Genomic DNA, 18,111 nt, shown 5'->3' on the forward strand with positions numbered 1-18,111 from the left:
GTCCAGTAAAAAAATTGAAAAAATCTAATTTAGTCATAAATTTAGGGCAAAATGTATCCTGCTACATGTCCTTGCTAAAAAAAAATGGTGGTATATATACACTGGAATTTTTTTTTCACTATACTAGTAATGGCAGCGATCAGCGACTTTTACCTGGACTTCAGGACTGTGGTGGGCATTCTGACACTGGAGGGGGAACTGACTAACTGCCACTGATATACCCAGTGACACTAATACAGTGATCAGTGCTTATAAAAAGCACTGACACTGTACTAATGGCACTGGGCAGGAAGGGGTTAACTGATAAAAAAAAAGCATGCGCAACTGAAAGCTGAAACTCCTGCACTAGACGATGAGCTTCACAATGTCAGTAACCCCACATGGAGTACTTTTTGGGAATGCAAGCCTTGCTGCCCTCAACGAACCAGGGAAATCCAAAGAAGCTATGTGCAAAGAAACAAACAGAGGGCGCACGGGCCTAGTGCATTACCTTCTAAAAATTTGATTTATTGAATAAGAAGTACTATACTCACAAAAGAATAAAATCAAAGGCACATCACAAAAAAGACAGCATGGTCCAATCTCCCTAGATGGTGGCTATTGGGGGACTGTAGGCCTCCAAATGGCTGGCACGTTTCGAGGCAGAGTCTCTTCCTCAGAGCCAAAGAGCCACCATCCAGGGAGATTGGACCATGCTGTCTTTTTTGTGATGTGCCTTTGATTTTATTCTTTTGTGAGTATACTACTTCTTATTCAATAAATCTCATTTTAAGAAGGGGTTAACACAGGAAGGGGTTAACATCTGGGGCGATCAAAGGGTTAACAGTGTGCTGTGTGTGTTTTACTGTGTGCTGTGTGTGTGCTTTACTAGGCAGGCATGCTGTTTTGTATTGCTCTGCTATGCTATGCAGAGCAATACAAAGCAGCGTGCTAGAGCTGACAGGGGAGAGATCTGTACTGTTTACATACAGACCTCTCCCCCCTTCAGTGATAGTCGGCAATCGCTGGGTGCCAGCGGGGGAATCTCCAACCGGGACCTGGTGATTGACAGCTGTAGTTGCCAATGGCAGTGCAGGTAGGGCGCATGTGGCGTGCGTGTGCCCCCACCCAGAAATACAAAATCACGTATATATATATATATATATACACAGGGGCGGACTAACCATTCGAGCACTTGGGCACTGCCCGAGGGCCCGGGGTCAGTAGGGGGCCCCATGAAATGCCCCTGGTACCTTTTTTATAGGCTTTTTTGAGTGTGGGCAAGGACACAGGGGCCCCATGATCCCCTAGTGCTTGGGGGCCCCATGAGTTGTCAGTCCGCCCCTGTATATATATATATACACACGTGTGTGTGTGATTTTTGTGCAGCCCTGCTGCCCTGTAGCAGTATTTGTGCTATAGGGTGGCAGGGAAGTGGTTAACAGTAACCCTATACAGTTTGCTCATAGGCCCATGAACATTCATGGTACCACACAAGTAGTGTTAACTCATTCAGATGAAGTGTTTTGGAAGCACAGAGAGCACAGCGTCCTAAGTTACTCTCTGTCTAGCCAAGCACCTGGCTGCACATTATTTTAATGAAAGCTGCAGATGTAAGAACATTGAAAATGATATTTGAAGTTATATCAACATGTTAAAGCTTTTATTTTAGTGACTCGGATTACTTCAGATTCATCAACCAGATTCCAACTATTGTTGATTTGAAGGAATCAGAAGAGTGGGAGTAGAGTGGTTGGTTTCTGTGGGCTAGTAGGCTTTGGTCATTGCTATTTAATTAAATCGAATTTTATTAGGACACACACAAACAAACACAAAAGAATGAAAGGATGGGCCAGTACAAAAGGCTTTGTAGTCATTGAGAATCCACAGCAGATTGTAAAATGAGCATACCAGACCATCAGAAATGTGCAAAACTGTATTTTTGTGCCAGAGGCAATATCGCCTCTACAGGGTTGGAATTTTCCAGTGTAACTGGTCCACCCAGCCTGCAGGGAACAGAACACAATGCTGCTCAAAAATTAATTCCGCCACTTGTTGATTATCACATCTACGCAGATGCCATGGTCTGCTAACATGATGAGGTTTTGCTGGAGGGGGTACAAGGAGGGGCATCCTGAACAAATAAAGGCGCATCACCACTGTCTCCTCTGAACAGTTTGGATGATCCATCGTCTAACAGTTTTTTCTCCCTGAGGCATCAATAGAGATCCATTCAAAATTGAAAATGTCTGCTTTTAAAAAGGGTGGAATTGATTTGAATACTTCTGATTTAGGTAAGAAATATTATTACATTATATTATATATTATATTATATCATATTATATTATATTATCACTCATATCCTCTACTCGCTATATCCATTACACCTGTCAATCATTGAGCATAATTCACTAACAACAGTAATTCTGTTCACAAGCAAATATATTTGTTAATTTTTCAACCTGTGTAAACCTGATTACAGATATTGCTGAGTGCTTTTCATGGGTTGAAGTACACTTTTACTTTGTTAAACAAAGACAAACCAACAAGCAATATACTAATCAGCAGGGCTGTATTAAGCTAGGTTCACACCTATGCCGTTTGCGTTTGATCCGTTTCTGCAGTGCGTTTTGCATTGCATTTTGCATTTTTGCACATGTGTTTTTGCCATGTTTTTGCCACAGTGTGGGAGGAAACCTGAGTACTCGGAGGAAACCCACGCAGGAACAGGGAGAACATGCAAACTCCAGGCAGGTGGTATCATGGTTGGGATTCAACATAGTTTCCTATGGGACATGTTCACATCTCTGTTTTCACCCGGTGCGTTTTTTGGAAAGGGTCAGGGACTTTTTTGAACACAAAAAGTTGCATTTTTTGTTCTATAGACTTCAATGGAAATGCTGCAAAAATTCATGTATTGTGTTTTTGCCACATTTTTGATGCGTTTTGCATTTTTTTTCCTTGTTGCTAGGCAGATTTAAAACTTATCAAAAATGTGGCAAAAACACAATACATGATTTTTTGCAGCATTTCCATTGACGTTTATAGAACAAAAAATGCAACTTTTTGTGTTCAAAAAAGTCCCTGACCCTTTCCAAAAAACGCACCGGGTGAAAACAGAGATGTGAACATGTCCCATAGGAAACTATGTTGAATCCCAACCATGATACCACCTGCCTGGAGTTTGCATGTTCTCCCTGTTCCTGCGTGGGTTTCCTCCGAGTACTCAGGTTTTCTCCCACACTCCAAAGACATGCCTGTAGGGTAATTGGCTTCTGTCTAAATTGGCCCTAGTGTGTGTATGCATGACTGTAAGTTAAGGACCTTAGATTGTACGCCCCTTGAGAGTTAGGGACTGATGTGAATGTACAATATATATGTAAAGTGCTGCATAAATTGACAGTGCTATATAAGTACCTGAAATAAATAAATAAATAAATGGACTGTATTGAGTTTCTGCAAAACACTTAGATGTGAACCTAGGGTTACACATATGGGTATAGAAATGTATCATTCTGCTCTGCGCAGCACATACTGACTTTTGCTAATTGAATAAAGTTTAGGTTTAAGTCCCATATCTAATAATTTAGCATTATGAAGAGCTCTGGGACATGGAAGAAGTGTTCCACGGCTTGGAAAAAAATACAAAGCAAAGCCATGTCTTTGTAGAGACCACATGTGTGCAGTGTAGAAGTCATAGTCACTCATGTGTGTGCCCACAGCGTTGTTCTGACTTCATTAAAGCATGCCAGAACAAAACTGTTGGTTACCCAACAGGCACATGGCACCTAAAACTTCACAACCATGAGAGCCAAGCACCCTGCAGGCACTGTCTGTTCTGGAGAAATTCAAATGTATGTAAATTCTAACACGGAAAGTGTCATGGTCTTGTAAATGTATGCCTGTCAGCGTTTTATCTGCTCAGTAGCTACCTGTGGATTATGGCAGAAATTCCAAGCTGTCCTGTTTTTTGTACTGACTTTCTGTGTTATCTCAAGGAGCTTAATTAAAAATCCAGTGTTTTTTTGGACAACAGAGCAATTAGTTGTGGAGATGAAGACAATGGGAGGGATTAAGTAGTTTATTTATTGCAGGTACTTATATAGTGCTATCAATTTTATGCAGCACATATATTGTACATTCATATCAGTCCCTAACCCTCAATGGGTGTACAATCTAAGGTCCCTAACTCACATTTATACATACTAGAGCCAATTTAGACAGGAGCCAAGTAACCTACCAGCATATCTTTGGAGTGTGGGAGGAAACCCACGTAGGCACAGGGAAAACATGCAAACTCCAGGCAGGAGGTGCCGTGGTTGGGATTTGAACCAACAACTCTAGTACTGCCAGGTGGAAGTGCTAACCATTTAGCCACTGTGCTGCCGAGCAAAAGACAACCAGGGAGGGCTGATACCAGTCCACAAAAATGCTTTGTGCTGTCACAACATAACTTAGGAGTTTTTCTATACTTGCAAGGTCTTTAAAGGGAAAAAAACATGGATAAATGTGCATGTATTGCAGAGATGTACTGACTTTAGTTTTTGTTTATTTTGCCTTGACATATGTTTTGCAGCGTTCACTAACACCTGCCCTTCAGAAACTGTTCCAACCAGTAAATCATAATGCAGATTTATCTGGTATCTACTCACCACTCCACTCATTTACTCACAGTCGAAATTCTTAAACCCTGTTGAAGGAGGAGTGTGATTGGCCCCTGAAATGGATTGGCTTTAGTCTACTATGAACCCATTTGATCAATAAATGATGTTGGACTCAAGCGTTTGTTTGGCGCTCTCATTGGATTAGGCTTAGTACACATTGTCAGTCTTTTTTCGTTCAACCCAGTGAACTGAACGATAAAAAACTGAAGAGCTCAGCAGAAGATCACAAGATTCTATACTAACAATCCAATGTTATTACAGAAATCTCCCTGCTCAGCTATTGTGTTCTGACAGGGAGACCCCCCCCCCTTCCCCACCAGAACACTCCGGTCAGCACTCTCAGCCTTTGTTGATTGGATGCCGATCAGCAGACCTTTTTCAGACATTCTCCTTCAACAGAAGTCAGACTTTCGGTCAGCTTCTATAGAACTGGCCAATACCGCCCAATATTCAGAACATGTGTACAGGGCATTACATGTATACACTTTAAGTGAGAAGCTTAGAAAATCTTAACAGGTTGCTATTGTTTTCTCTTAGATAAGGAGGTGTTAGAGTTAGCATTCATGGTTATGAGGGTTTTGCTGGACACAAGTGCCTGGGAATGGTTGGATTGTGTCTGAAAGTCAGACGGTGCCATAAACAATTTTTGCACCCCAGGCACAAAGTTTGTGGTATACTATATGATGTATACAGACTATGGTAATTCCAGAAAAAATAACTTATCAGACTGATAAGACTGATACATTTACATTGTAAAGCGCTGCGCAAACTGTTGGTGCTATATAAATCCTGAATAATAATAATTACCCATGATGACCATGGGTTTGTGCATGAATAAAGCACAGGTTTGCTTTAAATGCATACCATTTATCTATATTCTGTCTTTGTATCTCTATTAACTGATACAATGATTTATTAAGCCCCAAGTTGGAAGACTACAAAAAAATAACAGCTGTGCTGCTCATATCATCTGTGTAACAACCAATAATTTTCTGTACATAGTATAGAATTAAAGTAAGAGTGAAACAGATACATTCTATTTTTCAGTTTTGATGCTGATATTTCATTCAATTGTAAAGCAGAAAACTAGTTTTTAAAGACATGGTCACCTTTTATTCAGTTAAAGTGATTGCAAACTTTTTTTTTCGATTTATTTAACAAAAGTATCATAGTTACCTGCTCTGTGCAATGGTCTTGCAATGAGCAGCCAAGATCTCCCTCTTCTGGTGTCCCCCAAAGGCGCTCCTGTCTCCTCCCCCTAGCCCTGATGTGAATGTGCACTATATATGTAAAGTGCTGCATAAATTGACGGCGCTATATAAGAGAAAGGAAAGGAAAGGAAAGAAAGAAAGAAATTTCTCCCAAGCTGCTTTGCTATGGGGGTATGTGGGCTCGATCCCAAGCCGTTCTGTGTGTGTCCATAGACACACACAGCGTGGATCAGCCCTGCTCTCTCTTCAGAGGCTGTGATTGCCAGCAGCAAAAACCAATTGCTCCCACTGCTGCCTCCATATCCAGTGAGAAGAGAGAGAGGAAAGACACGCTGCTCTTGTGCACAGCAATGGATCCAGAACAGGCTCAGGTAAGTATTTGGGGGGGCTGGCTGGGGAGCTGGACACAGAAGGTTTTCTTATCATAATGCAGAAAATGCATTAAGATAGAAAAAAACCTTCTATCTTTACAAACACTTTACATAAAGGGTAATACCCTTTAAAGTGCACCTGTGCCCTGATTATGGGCATTAAACTACATATTTTCAACAAATAGTAAAGTGCTCTAAAGCAAGCCCTCACTCACCTCTCAAGCTGCATATACTGTAAGGTAATTTGTTTTCAAATATTCTCAAAGATCCCAATAAAGAGTGCAAAGTCAGGTTTCGGTCAGTTTCTATCTTTTTTAGAACCATCTGTTGTGTATTCACATTAGAGAACTGGCAGGTTTCCATGATCTTCTTTCAGGAACAGTTTACACCAGAACATGGTTCAGGAATCCCACGTTCCATGCACATTTCAGGGGCAGGTTACACCAGAACATGGTTCTGGAAACTTATGTTCTGTGTGCATTTCAGAGGCAGTTCACACCAGAACATGGTTTGGGAAACCCACGTTCTCTGCGCATTTCAGGGGCAGTTCACACCAGAACATGGTTCAGGAAACCCATGGTCCGTGCGCATTTCAGGGGCAGTTCACACCAGAACATGATTCGGGGAAACCAACGTTCCATGTTCGGGAAACCCACGGTCTGTGCGCATTTAAGGGGCAGTTCACACCGGAACATGGTTCGGAAAACCCACGTTCCGTGCATATTTCAGGGACTGTTCACATCAGAACATGGTTCGGGAAACCCACGTTCCGTGCGCATTTCAGGGGCAGTTCACACCAGAACATGGTTCGGGAAACCCACGTTCCGTGCACATTTCAGGGGCAGTTCACACCAGAACATGGTTCGGGAAACCCACGTTCCGTGCGCATTTCAGGGGCAGTTCACACCAGAACATGGTTCGGGAAACCCACGTTCCGTGCGCATTTCAGGGGCAGTTCACACCAGAACATGATTCGGGAAACCCACGTTCCGTGCGCATTTCAGGGGCAGTTCACACCAGAACATGGTTCGGGAAACCCATGTTCCGTGCGCATTTCAGGGGCAGTTCACACCAGAACATGATTCGGGAAACCCACGGTCCGTGCGCATTTCAGGGGCAGTTCACACCAGAACATGGTTCGGGAAACCCACGGTCCGTGCGCATTTCAGGGGCAGTTCACACCAGAACATGGTTCGGGAAACCCACGTTCCGTGCGTATTTCCTGCACCGCTTTCAAAACTGATTGCAGTTGTGATCTGCAGCAGGTGTCAGTGTTAACTTAACAGCACCCCAAACACAGGTTGCAAATGCAGTGTGTTTGCCTGCACTGGATTTCATTTTTATTTTTTATAAAGTAGTGGATGCACAATATTTTTTGTGTGGTCCGGCATGATTTCAGCCCATTCAAAACAGGTTGTAGCACCTTGTTTCTGCCTTGAACTGAAGGAGAACCCCCACCTATGTGTGAGCTAAACCAGATGTCACTAATTGAATAAACCATGAGTCTGCAAACTTTCTAAACAAAGGGCCAGTTTACCTCCTTCAGACTTTAGATGGACTGTGCCAGTTGGAGAAGTGTCCCAGTACCAGTGGGAATAAAATATGCCTCAGGCTTGGTGGTGAGTGAGAGTAAAAAAAAAAAAATTGTGCCAATTTGTTGGTTTCAGTGGAAGTTATAGAACCTCACCATTGGTGCCAGTGGAAGGGATAATGCCCCATCGATGGTGTCAATGGAAGGAAGAGTGCCCCATCATTGGTTCCAGTGGAAGGGACAATGCCCCATCGATGGTGTCAATGGAAGAAAGAGTGCCCCATCATTGGTGCCAGTGGAAGGGACAATGCCCCATTGATGGTGTCAGTGTAAGGAATAGTAAGGGAGAATGTCACCAACACACCAAGGATTACCAATATGGGTCCAAACGTTTTAATGAATGATCACATAGTTACAGGAAGGCAACGTTTCAGAGTCTCGCAGGACCCCTTCATCAGGCATTTGACACATGTGCTGTTGACATTCTCCCTTGCTGATTCTGTTTGGTTCCAGCCGAAGGTCACTGCAGCACCCACTTAAACACACAGCCATTTTTAACGCAGGAACATGTGTGTTTGGATTGTACATTTGCAGTGTAAGGAATAGTGCCGCATCATTGGTGTAAGTAAATGGGATAATGCCTCATCGTTGGTGTTAGTGGAAAGAATAGGGCCTCATCATTGGTGCCAGTGGAAGGGATAATGCCCCAACAAGGGTGTCCGTGGAAGGTATAGTGCCCCATCATTGGTGTCAGTGACAGGAATAATGTCCCATCATTGGTGTCAGTGGAAGGAATGTTGCCTCATCATTGGTGTTAGTGGAAAGAACAGTGCACCATATCATTTGGAGACCACTGACATAAACCAAAGAGATGCGATAAAAAAAATAACCAGCTTAAGACCACTCACCCGCAATGCATTTGGACGAGCTGTAGGCCTACTCCCAGGATGCCACAACCCCTCCCCCCACTGCTACCCACTGCGATTGTACACCGCCTGCCAGCAAGTCCCAGCCAATGCTGACTGGCTGTGTACAATCACAGCCTAGAGCTCTGTGTTGATAAACAACCCAGAACTCTATACAGAGGAAGTGATATGTCATATGTTCCTCATCCCTGAAAAGTAGCACAATTTACACACATTATTTTTCAATATTATTATACAAGATTTATATAGCGCCAACAGTTTGCACAGCACTTTACAATGTTAGGGCAAACAGTACAGTTCATAACACATAGGCGCACATTGAACCCCTTGATCGCCCTAGATGTTAACCCCTTGCCAGCCAGTGTCATTAGTAAAGTGACAGTGTAGAGTATTCACTGATCACTGTAATAATGTCACTTGTGATGTCAGTGGCAGTTAGACAGCGTCAGTTAGTGTCAGATTGCCCACTGCACTCCTGCAGTCCCATTATAAGTCGCTGATCACCGCCATTAGTAGTATAAAACAAAAATTACAGTATATAGCAAAGATTGTAGGCATTATAACTTTCATGCAAATCAATCACTACACACTTATTGGGATTTTTGTTTAGCAGAAACATGTAGCAATATACATTTTGACCAAAATTTATGAAGAAATTTCATTTTGATTTTTTTAAATTTTATTGGCTATGTTTTATAGCAGAAAGTAAAAAATATTTTTTTGTTAAAATTTTCGGTCTTTTATCGTTTTTGCAAAAAATAAAAACCCCAGTGGTGATCAAATAACAGCAAAAGAAATCTCTATTTGTATGAAAAAAAATTATATACATTTTGTTTGGGTACAGCATTGCATGACTGTGCAATTACCAGTTAAAGTAGCGCAGTGCCAAATAGCAAAAAATGACCTGGTGATGAAGGAGGTAATAAAGTGGTTAATAGAAAATGATTACTAGAACCGTTTTATACTGCTTTTCTAAGAAAGTAAAAGAGTGTACATCTTTTAATGCACCTAGGTCATTAGGTGACAAGGCTGTGCTTTTTAAATGCAGTAGAGAAAATGATGTATTCACACTTGTCAAAGGATTACCTGCCAGATCCCCAGCGAAGGTTCCTGTGATTAGCTGCCCCATTAAAAGCCCCATTAAAAGCAATGGAAGGCTGCAGGCTCTTGCAGCTAATTGCACCCATTTGCACGTATGAGTGATCGGCCCTGGACGCAGCCTGTCTGTTTCCAGGACTGATTATTCACATGTAATCACTGCTTGATAGATTACATGCAAGTGGGTGTGATTAGCTTTAGGAGTCAGCAGCCTTCCATTGCTTTTAATGGGGCTGCCTACTTGCAGCTAATTACAGGAACCTTCGCTGGGGTTCTCGCAGGTAATTGCGGGCAGGGTGCATTGTGTCCTAAATCATGTCACCTGCCTGGCTATGTTGTCTGCCACAGCCATGTAAATGAGGACTGGGTGGAAAAAATGACAAATCCTTAATCCAGCTAAACACAGCTACCATTTATGTATTTCCTTAGTGTATTGAGCTATTTGCCTGGAGCTTAGCTTTAAATGTAAATTGTACTTTAAATGTACTTTCATGAGAACATTAAGAATTGCACACCCCATCATGTCTCTGCATATAAAATCAGGTTTCTTTGTAGAATTCCAGTAGTGTTTCATATTGCCCAGGTAGTCAACTATCAGACAGATTTTATTATTTTTTTTATTATTATTATTATACAGGATTTATATAGCACCAACAGTTTGTGGAGCACTTTATAACATGATATAGGTGTAAAAGAAACAAAAAGCCACACATGTGGCCATAGAGTATGATGACCATCCCCTTGGATAGGGTTAGGAGGTTGCAGTAGGATACTCTACAACTTGATGACAGTGTTCTAAGATGGAGCCTTAGGTGTAATCCCTTGCTGGAAGCAGATGGAAGATGTCTTCTGTAATGGCAATGTAGTAAAGAAGCCTGCAGTAAGTGGCAGGTAGACAGAGCTCTTCGGATCACTAGCCAGTAATCCCCTTAGCTGGGCCCTCAGATGACTAGAGGACAGCATATGGGGGTTAACAGCACCAGGTTCCTGAGATCCCACAATGTCTGTACTCACAGACTTTTGTAGAGCAACCGTCAGCCTCTCTCAGGTATACCAGATGGATCCTCAGCAGACTCCTCATCAGTCAGCTTTTAGAAGAATCAGGGCCACTGGTCAGTTCCAGATTTAGGCCCTCAGGTCACCCACCTGAGGCCTCTTGGCTGCAGGTACTAGGGGAGGCAAGCCTGCCTCAACCTTGGCTTGGTGCAATCCACTCTGGGAAGGGCCCTAAGCCCATGTGCTCCCAGAACATAAATACCAGCTCCCAGCATGCTTCCCTGTAGTTGGCCAGAGCTGTATTCATATTCATGCTGTTCATTTGCCTACCTCCCACCTATGTTCTGCAAAGCTCTAGTGGTTTCCAGAAGGCAGAAGGAGTTCTAGGCTAACTAAAACAACATTGGAGCACCATGAGCTGCCATGACTAATACATTGCAGCATTCTGTGAAACAGAATGCCAAGGACAAATGTACCTATTAGCTCCCTTGTTAGGCAGAACTATGTATGAACTAACTATGTCCATCCTAGCACCTATATTAGGAAGTGCTACAGATTGATCTATCCACTGATGCCAAGCTATGCTTAGGGTCATGTTTTATATGATAACTCTGCATGTAAACTGACAGTAGTAATAATATGGAGAGGAATTTGTCAGCCGTACATTCTGCTGCCTCTGTTTAGGGTGTGCCTTCAGGAATCAGGCTTTGCTATGTGCTGTGCTGCTCTCTCTGCAGGTGTAGCCGCACCCTGATCTAGGTGATGGCATCGGCTCTTCATCCTTCTACCCATGTCATACATGCCAGAAATATTTGCTGTATATCTTTTTAGTAGGGAATTCAATACTAGTAAATTAAAAAAGAAAAAAAAAAGAGAACATAGATTTTTTAAAAATAATTTTTTCAATAACAAAGACCTTTTTAATTGTCAGCTCCTAAACATTGATGGATACTAGAATTCGACACACCAAATCTGAACTGAGGTTTCAGTTCATGCAGATATCATTCTATAATCTTAACGTCAGTCCATGCGTGCAATGGGAATTGTGGTGATCTGAAAGGACTGGCGGTCAGCAGACTTTATAAAACTAAGTAAACCAATCATAAGAGAAAATATGGGGCTTCCATTTGGGTTTCATTGATTGATTTAATTGATTTCATGCTCCTGGAGCTAGTATGAAGATCAGAAAAGTCAAAGACAAGTTACAAATCAGCAAATCAAACTGTGAAAGCAGAAAGGTCAGCACAGCAGCCAGGCAACTTGCACTAGAGGTCAGCATGGCACCATACATGTTTGTATTAAAAAAGGTTTCCTTCTCCTTTATAACTTAAAAATTTTACCACAGTCGAACAATAAAGGCACCTAACAGAAGCACCCTTTTTTATTCATCGCTATTATACTCCTTTTTTCAAATGTGGCTCAATGCATACAGTTGTACAAGGGCTCTTCAGAAAGTTTCTGCACTTTTTTCAATATATATATATATATAGAGAGAGAGAGAGAGAAACAAGAGGTCTTCAAAAAGTTTCCCCATGTCTCTAACAGAAAAAAAATTTATTGTGGTTTTTTTTACTTAATTTTTTATATTTAAAGAAAAGTGAAATTCTATTTAATAAATATTCTTATATTCCTGTAGTGAAACAAGGAACAGATGCCGTAAAGGACACTGCCAACCAGTGTGCCAACCAGTGTGCAGAGCAAGGCCAAAAAATTGCTCAAGAAGGCAAGTTATTTCTAACATTAGAACATTTAAAATTGTCTGAAAATTGATTTCTGTATAAGTATGTTAAATTATTCCTTAAAACTATTTGTCTGTACCTTCCCAAATGTTTTTTATTGTTGAAATTGGATCCAATGGTATAAAATTCTTGTGATTTGCTCTGTTTTGCCCCTAAGGGTGGAAGCAAGATATAAAGAAGTAACACGATATCATTCACCTTGATAAACCATTGACCCAAAGTTGGCAGATTAGTTTGCTTCCTGTTAGTAAAAATAGCAGTAGCCAAGGACATTTTTGAGGAGCATATCTATATGCTCCTCAAAAATGTCCTTGGCTACTACTATTGTTCGTATATGTCAAATTAAGGGACGAGGATATAAAGCACACAGTATATTGGATAATCTACTTCTATGCCTCCTGTTAATGGAAATGCAAGCCTTTGCTGCACTTAGTAAATGAATAAGTAGGATTTTTTTTCTAGACAAAAACATTAGGTACAGAGAAATTGTTCCTGGGAATGTACATAGGAAAATGTCAGTGAGCCAGTGGATGATATTAGTCACCCATTGCCAATCACCACCATGGCTGAATTGAAAGACCACCATTGGCCTCTCAGGTGCAGGCAGAATTTGAAAATAATAAATTGTGTCCTGTACAAATCAGTGATGATTTTTTTTATCCTGATCTTCTGATATTTAATACAGATCTATAAGTTAATGGGTAAAAAAGTAGTGTCCTATTTTTTTGTTCATCTGTAAGTGTAATGTGCAGGTATTTTCCCCACAATCAAAGGAATAAGGATTGCAGCAAGGGGTTAGAGTTCAACAAAAGGTATTAAGATGTAGAGGGAGTGACTTTTGCATGGAACATCTCCCCTTGCACAGCTTCTCAAATATAGAGACAGTTCTAAGAAACTGGTGAGGTTTCGAGTGGGAGTGGATGGGTTAACTGGGATTGCCTCCAAAATATTAGAGAGGTCAGAGCTGATGTGGAGTTCATCTCAGGTTATCCAAGTACAGGTGGTAATAAATTTATCTGCTAGCAGGTATTGTTCTGTCTCTCCAATCTAAGCATTTAAAGTATGATCTCTGTAACTTACAGTTGTGATGAGATAGCGATAACTCCAATCTCAGTTGGATACCAGAGTCAGTGACTCAATCAAGATGATATCTTGTAGATCTTGTGAAGTTTATTACATAAACTGAGAGAATCTTACAACAATGAACATCTGATAGGTCAAAAGATAATAGTGTGACCAGGGGCGGACTGACCATTTGGAAAATCGGGCAGTGCCCGAGGACCCGGGGTCAGTAGGGGGACCCATGAGATGCCCCTGGTACCTTTTTCATAGGCTTTTTTGAGTTTGGGCAAGGACACAGGGGACCCATGATCCCCTATTGCCCAGGGGCCTCATGAGTTGTCAGTCCGCCCCTGAGTGTGACCTGCTTCATGACATGAGGCTAGAAGCTGCAATGCCTTACTGGGAAGGGGGTGGGCTATCTATACAGCATTAACTAAACCAAAGGAAAGGGAGGAGCAGAGACAAATTACAGAAAACACTTAAAGGCATATGGCAGTCAATATGACAGTCATGTGAAACATGACAGGTATCCTTTAACAAATTCTGGGTTTAAACATGTGATACCACAAGGCTAAATGGAAACCCAGCTAAACCCTTTTTCAGTTTTTGGCAGGGTTCAACAATAAAACCTGATGGAGCTTCTAAACCTTTTCAACTTCAACTGTTCAATTATATTGACTAACTAATGAATTTTTTGCTTCAGTTTTGTTATGCAACTATGTATGATTATATATTAGCGGTCACCCAGGCACTGTTAACACTGTTTTTTCTCTCCCTCTCTAGCTGTAGACAAAGGATGTCAAGCTGCGAAAGAAGCTGGAGAAAAGGCAACAGCAAAAGTGAAATGTGGTTTCAAGAATAAGTGAATATATGTACAGAGCATGCATTTTGTTGTTTATCTGATTTATCAAATTAAACAATTAAAATGTATTTCCTTTGATTAAATGTACATTTCCCAAATCAACATGTCTCTATCATATCTTGATGACTTTATTGTGCAAATAAAGCCTTAGTCTATTCTTTTTCTGGTGGGATTCTTTGAAGTGACCTTGAGGTGAGCTTGTACTTGATCAGTTGTAAGTCATGCTTTAGTACTGTTAAAAAGCAGCTTGGATGTAACTGGTGGGAGTAGCGTTATCAACCACATTTTTTTAATTTACCAACAGGTTAACAGGCAGCTCAAAATTTTATAAAAACATATATACATATGTTAAAATAATCTGAATCATTACTTTCTTTTTATTTTACATCACCAAAACTATATAAAATTGTATTAACCACTTCCCATCCGGCCCATGTATATAAACGGACGGATGGGAGCAGTGCAGGAGCAGGTTGCCGTTCATTTTAGCCTGTCCGTGATCCGGAACACCGATCGCTGTACGGGACCTCTGTGTGAGGTCCCGATCATGTGATCACTGATTGGCCAATCAGTGGTCACGTGAATAGTAGTAAGCAAGATGTCACTTCTGACATCATTGCTTACTACGAGGAAATCTGTGAATGATCACAGAGGTCACATGGTACAAGGCTATTCACAACAACCATGTACCATGTAACAAGCTGTGACCAATCACAGCTCTCAGAGTATTTCTCAATGGCTGCAAGAATGCAGCCAGACAGAAGGAGAAGTGATTGCTTTTACAGCCTTTATGGGTGTAAAAGCAATCAGTGTAAAAAAAAAAAAAAATCTTCATGACCCCCCACAAGTAGTACAGTGTCACTATGGTGACACTGTACTGCTAGGGTGACAGTATGTTGAAAAAAAAAACATAAATACTAATATAAAAAAAATTTAATAAAAATGTAAAAAAAAATTTAGAAAAATTATAATTTTTGGTTATAAACTAATTTGGGTTATTTTTTTTTTACTAAAAAGACAACTGAATAAATGTTGGCCAAGATTTATAAAGAGAGATTATTTGTTTGCAAAATTTTATAAGAAAAACACTTTTTTTCAAAAGTTTTGGAATTTTTCATTTATATAGCAAAAAAATAAAAATCCCAGTGGTGAATAAATACCACCAAAATAAAATTTTATCCTGCTCAAAAAATGCGAACAAATTAACATGAGTACAGTGTTGCATGACCGCGCAATTGTCATTCAAAGTGTGACAGCGCTGAAAGCCTGGACAGGAAGGGGGTAAAAGTGTCCACACGTGAAGTGGTTAATACATGAGATTTGCAGGAACAGTCCTCCTGTGCTACCAACCGAACCATAATGACCCCAAGTGGCTGCAGACACCTAACTATATTTCAAAATAGTGAGAACAATAAGAGAAGTGAATGGGTGCTGCGCTGCTTGGTGCAGAAAAAATAAATCATAAATAATAAATGAATAAAGGATTAGAATCAGAAGATGAATGCATATATGACCCTCATCCAAGTGTAAAAACAACATATGCAAAAAACATGGATAGGTGCAGACAATATCAAACATCAATAACGGCAGCACAGTGTGTTACTAATGTGTCAGTGACTAAGTGAACCCAAGATATTAATAATAATAAAAAATTGATATGTTAAAAAAAAAAAAACATAATGTGATACAGTGAATAAGTCCCAAAAAGGATAATAACAGTCCCAAAAAAAAACCAGGAACACAAAGGATCTTCAACACAAGCCGTGAAACATCCAGTGAGGAAATTATATATAATCAATCCTCCACCGGCTAGTGTGTGTGCTCACCTCCAAAATGCGACCCACTAGCCGAGATATAATTTCATCACTGGATGTTTCACTGTTTGTGTTGAAGATCCATTGTGTTCCTGTTTTTTGGGGGGGGCAGTTATTATCCTTTTTTGGGACTTACTATTCACTATATCGCATTATGTTTTTTTTTTAATACATCAGTGTTTTATTATTAATATCTTGTGTTCACTTAGTCACTGGCACATTATTAGCTCACTGTGCTGCCTTTATTGATGTTTGATATTGTCTGCACCTATCCATGTTTTTCACATATGTTGTTTTCACACTTGGATGAGGGTCATATGTGCATTCATCTTCTGATTCTAATCCTTAATTCATTTATTATTTATTTTTTATGCACTGAGTAGCGCAGCACCAATTCATTGCACTTATTAAATGAGATTTGTACATTCCAAAATACATACATGACAGCAGGTACAAGTCAATCAGTATTCATTCTACAGTACATAAAAGTAGTTCCACCTGTATACTGTAGATGGTATACTCTTTGCAACAAAGCAAACAAGTAAGGCACATTTATTTCCGATGTTATCACTAAAAATCATAACCTAATTTGTTCAAAATACCTAACATGTAAGCTTTTTAACCTAGTATGCACAAATCAAAAATATCCTCTTTATAAACTAGTCTACTGGAACATGAACGAATCTGAAAATTGTTCTACTTTTTTTTTTCTTACTTTATATTTATCCAAATTTAAAAAACTGACATATATTATTTTTTATATCAATCAGTTTTTATTGAGTTTTTTTTTTTTTAGTGTTTAGTACAAAGTGGGCATACCAGACCTGGCTTAAAAGGAAAGCACGTTAGACCTGATGATTATTGGGTCTAACTAGAAGGTGAGAGCTTTGACACACTGGTGACAGGTTCTGCACAATAGAAGTTAAAGTGATGCACATTCACAGAAAGGACACGGTATGTTCAGCACACTTTAATACGTGAAAGACTTTCGTTTCTTTTAATTTTTACTTCTTTAATATTTTTTTGGACACACATGATTGTTTAAAATATGATTTGTGATACCATATAAATGGATTTTGGAAGAATTCCTTTGGATTGATATTTACACTGATGTTGACGATATATGGTTTGTTATAGTCTTGCACGTAGTATAGATTAACTGTGAAAGGAATAAAATAAGAGCGCACTGGCCTAGCGCATTATCCCAAATAACAATTTCTTAAAATGTATGTAAAATTATACTCACAAACGAGTGTAGACAATTCGCATATAAATTGACAGTGACAAAGTACATGTCTCCATAACGAGTTAAAAGACCTGACGTCAAAGAAGTGCCATCCAAGGCCCAAATGTGGCTGACGCTTTTCGAGGGTAACCCTCTTCCTTAGAGCCTCTGAAATGCGTCAGCCACATTTGGGCCTTGGATGGCACATTGACATCAGGTCCTTTGACTCGTTGTGGAGACATGTACTTTGTCATTGTCAATCTATATGCAAATTGTTTGTCTCATTTGTGAGTATAATTTTACCTACAGTTCAATAAATTGTTATTTGGGATAATGCGCTAGGCCAGTGAGCTCTTGTTTCATCCCTTTCGCAGTTGCTTCTGCTCATCCCCTTGTCCATCACGAGAGCTGCAAGACTACGCCTACCCACTGGAACTTCTTATACGTCCACATTTCACTGACTTTTGCCATTTCCAGCTTTCCACACTTATGCGCAGGAGTTTTTGACAATATTATACTGTACAGCATTGTTTGTCATCCATATTGGAAAGGGACAGAAAATAGACAAAGTTCAAATTTTAAGACTCCAGCTGAGACTTCAGGAAAAAAATTGGAATTTTAACTTTCCCCTAT

The 18,111-nt window shown here is 40.2% G+C and overlaps 1 long non-coding RNA gene across 1 annotated transcript; it reads left to right on the forward strand.

Annotated features, from left to right (window-relative positions):
- Positions 1-2,084: 2,084 nt before the first annotated feature.
- Positions 2,085-14,599, forward strand: LOC149462738 (uncharacterized). The gene is made up of 3 exons (XR_016312602.1): positions 2,085-2,273; positions 12,413-12,499; positions 14,361-14,599. It is a non-coding gene; the product is annotated as an uncharacterized LOC149462738 (long non-coding RNA).
- The last annotated feature ends 3,512 nt before the right edge of the window (positions 14,600-18,111 follow it).

This window comes from Staurois parvus, unplaced genomic scaffold (assembly GCF_062004578.1).
Source record: "Staurois parvus isolate SC_StPar_1 unplaced genomic scaffold, SC_StPar_1.0 ptg000170l, whole genome shotgun sequence".
In the NCBI taxonomy this organism is placed as follows: domain Eukaryota; kingdom Metazoa; phylum Chordata; class Amphibia; order Anura; family Ranidae; genus Staurois; species Staurois parvus.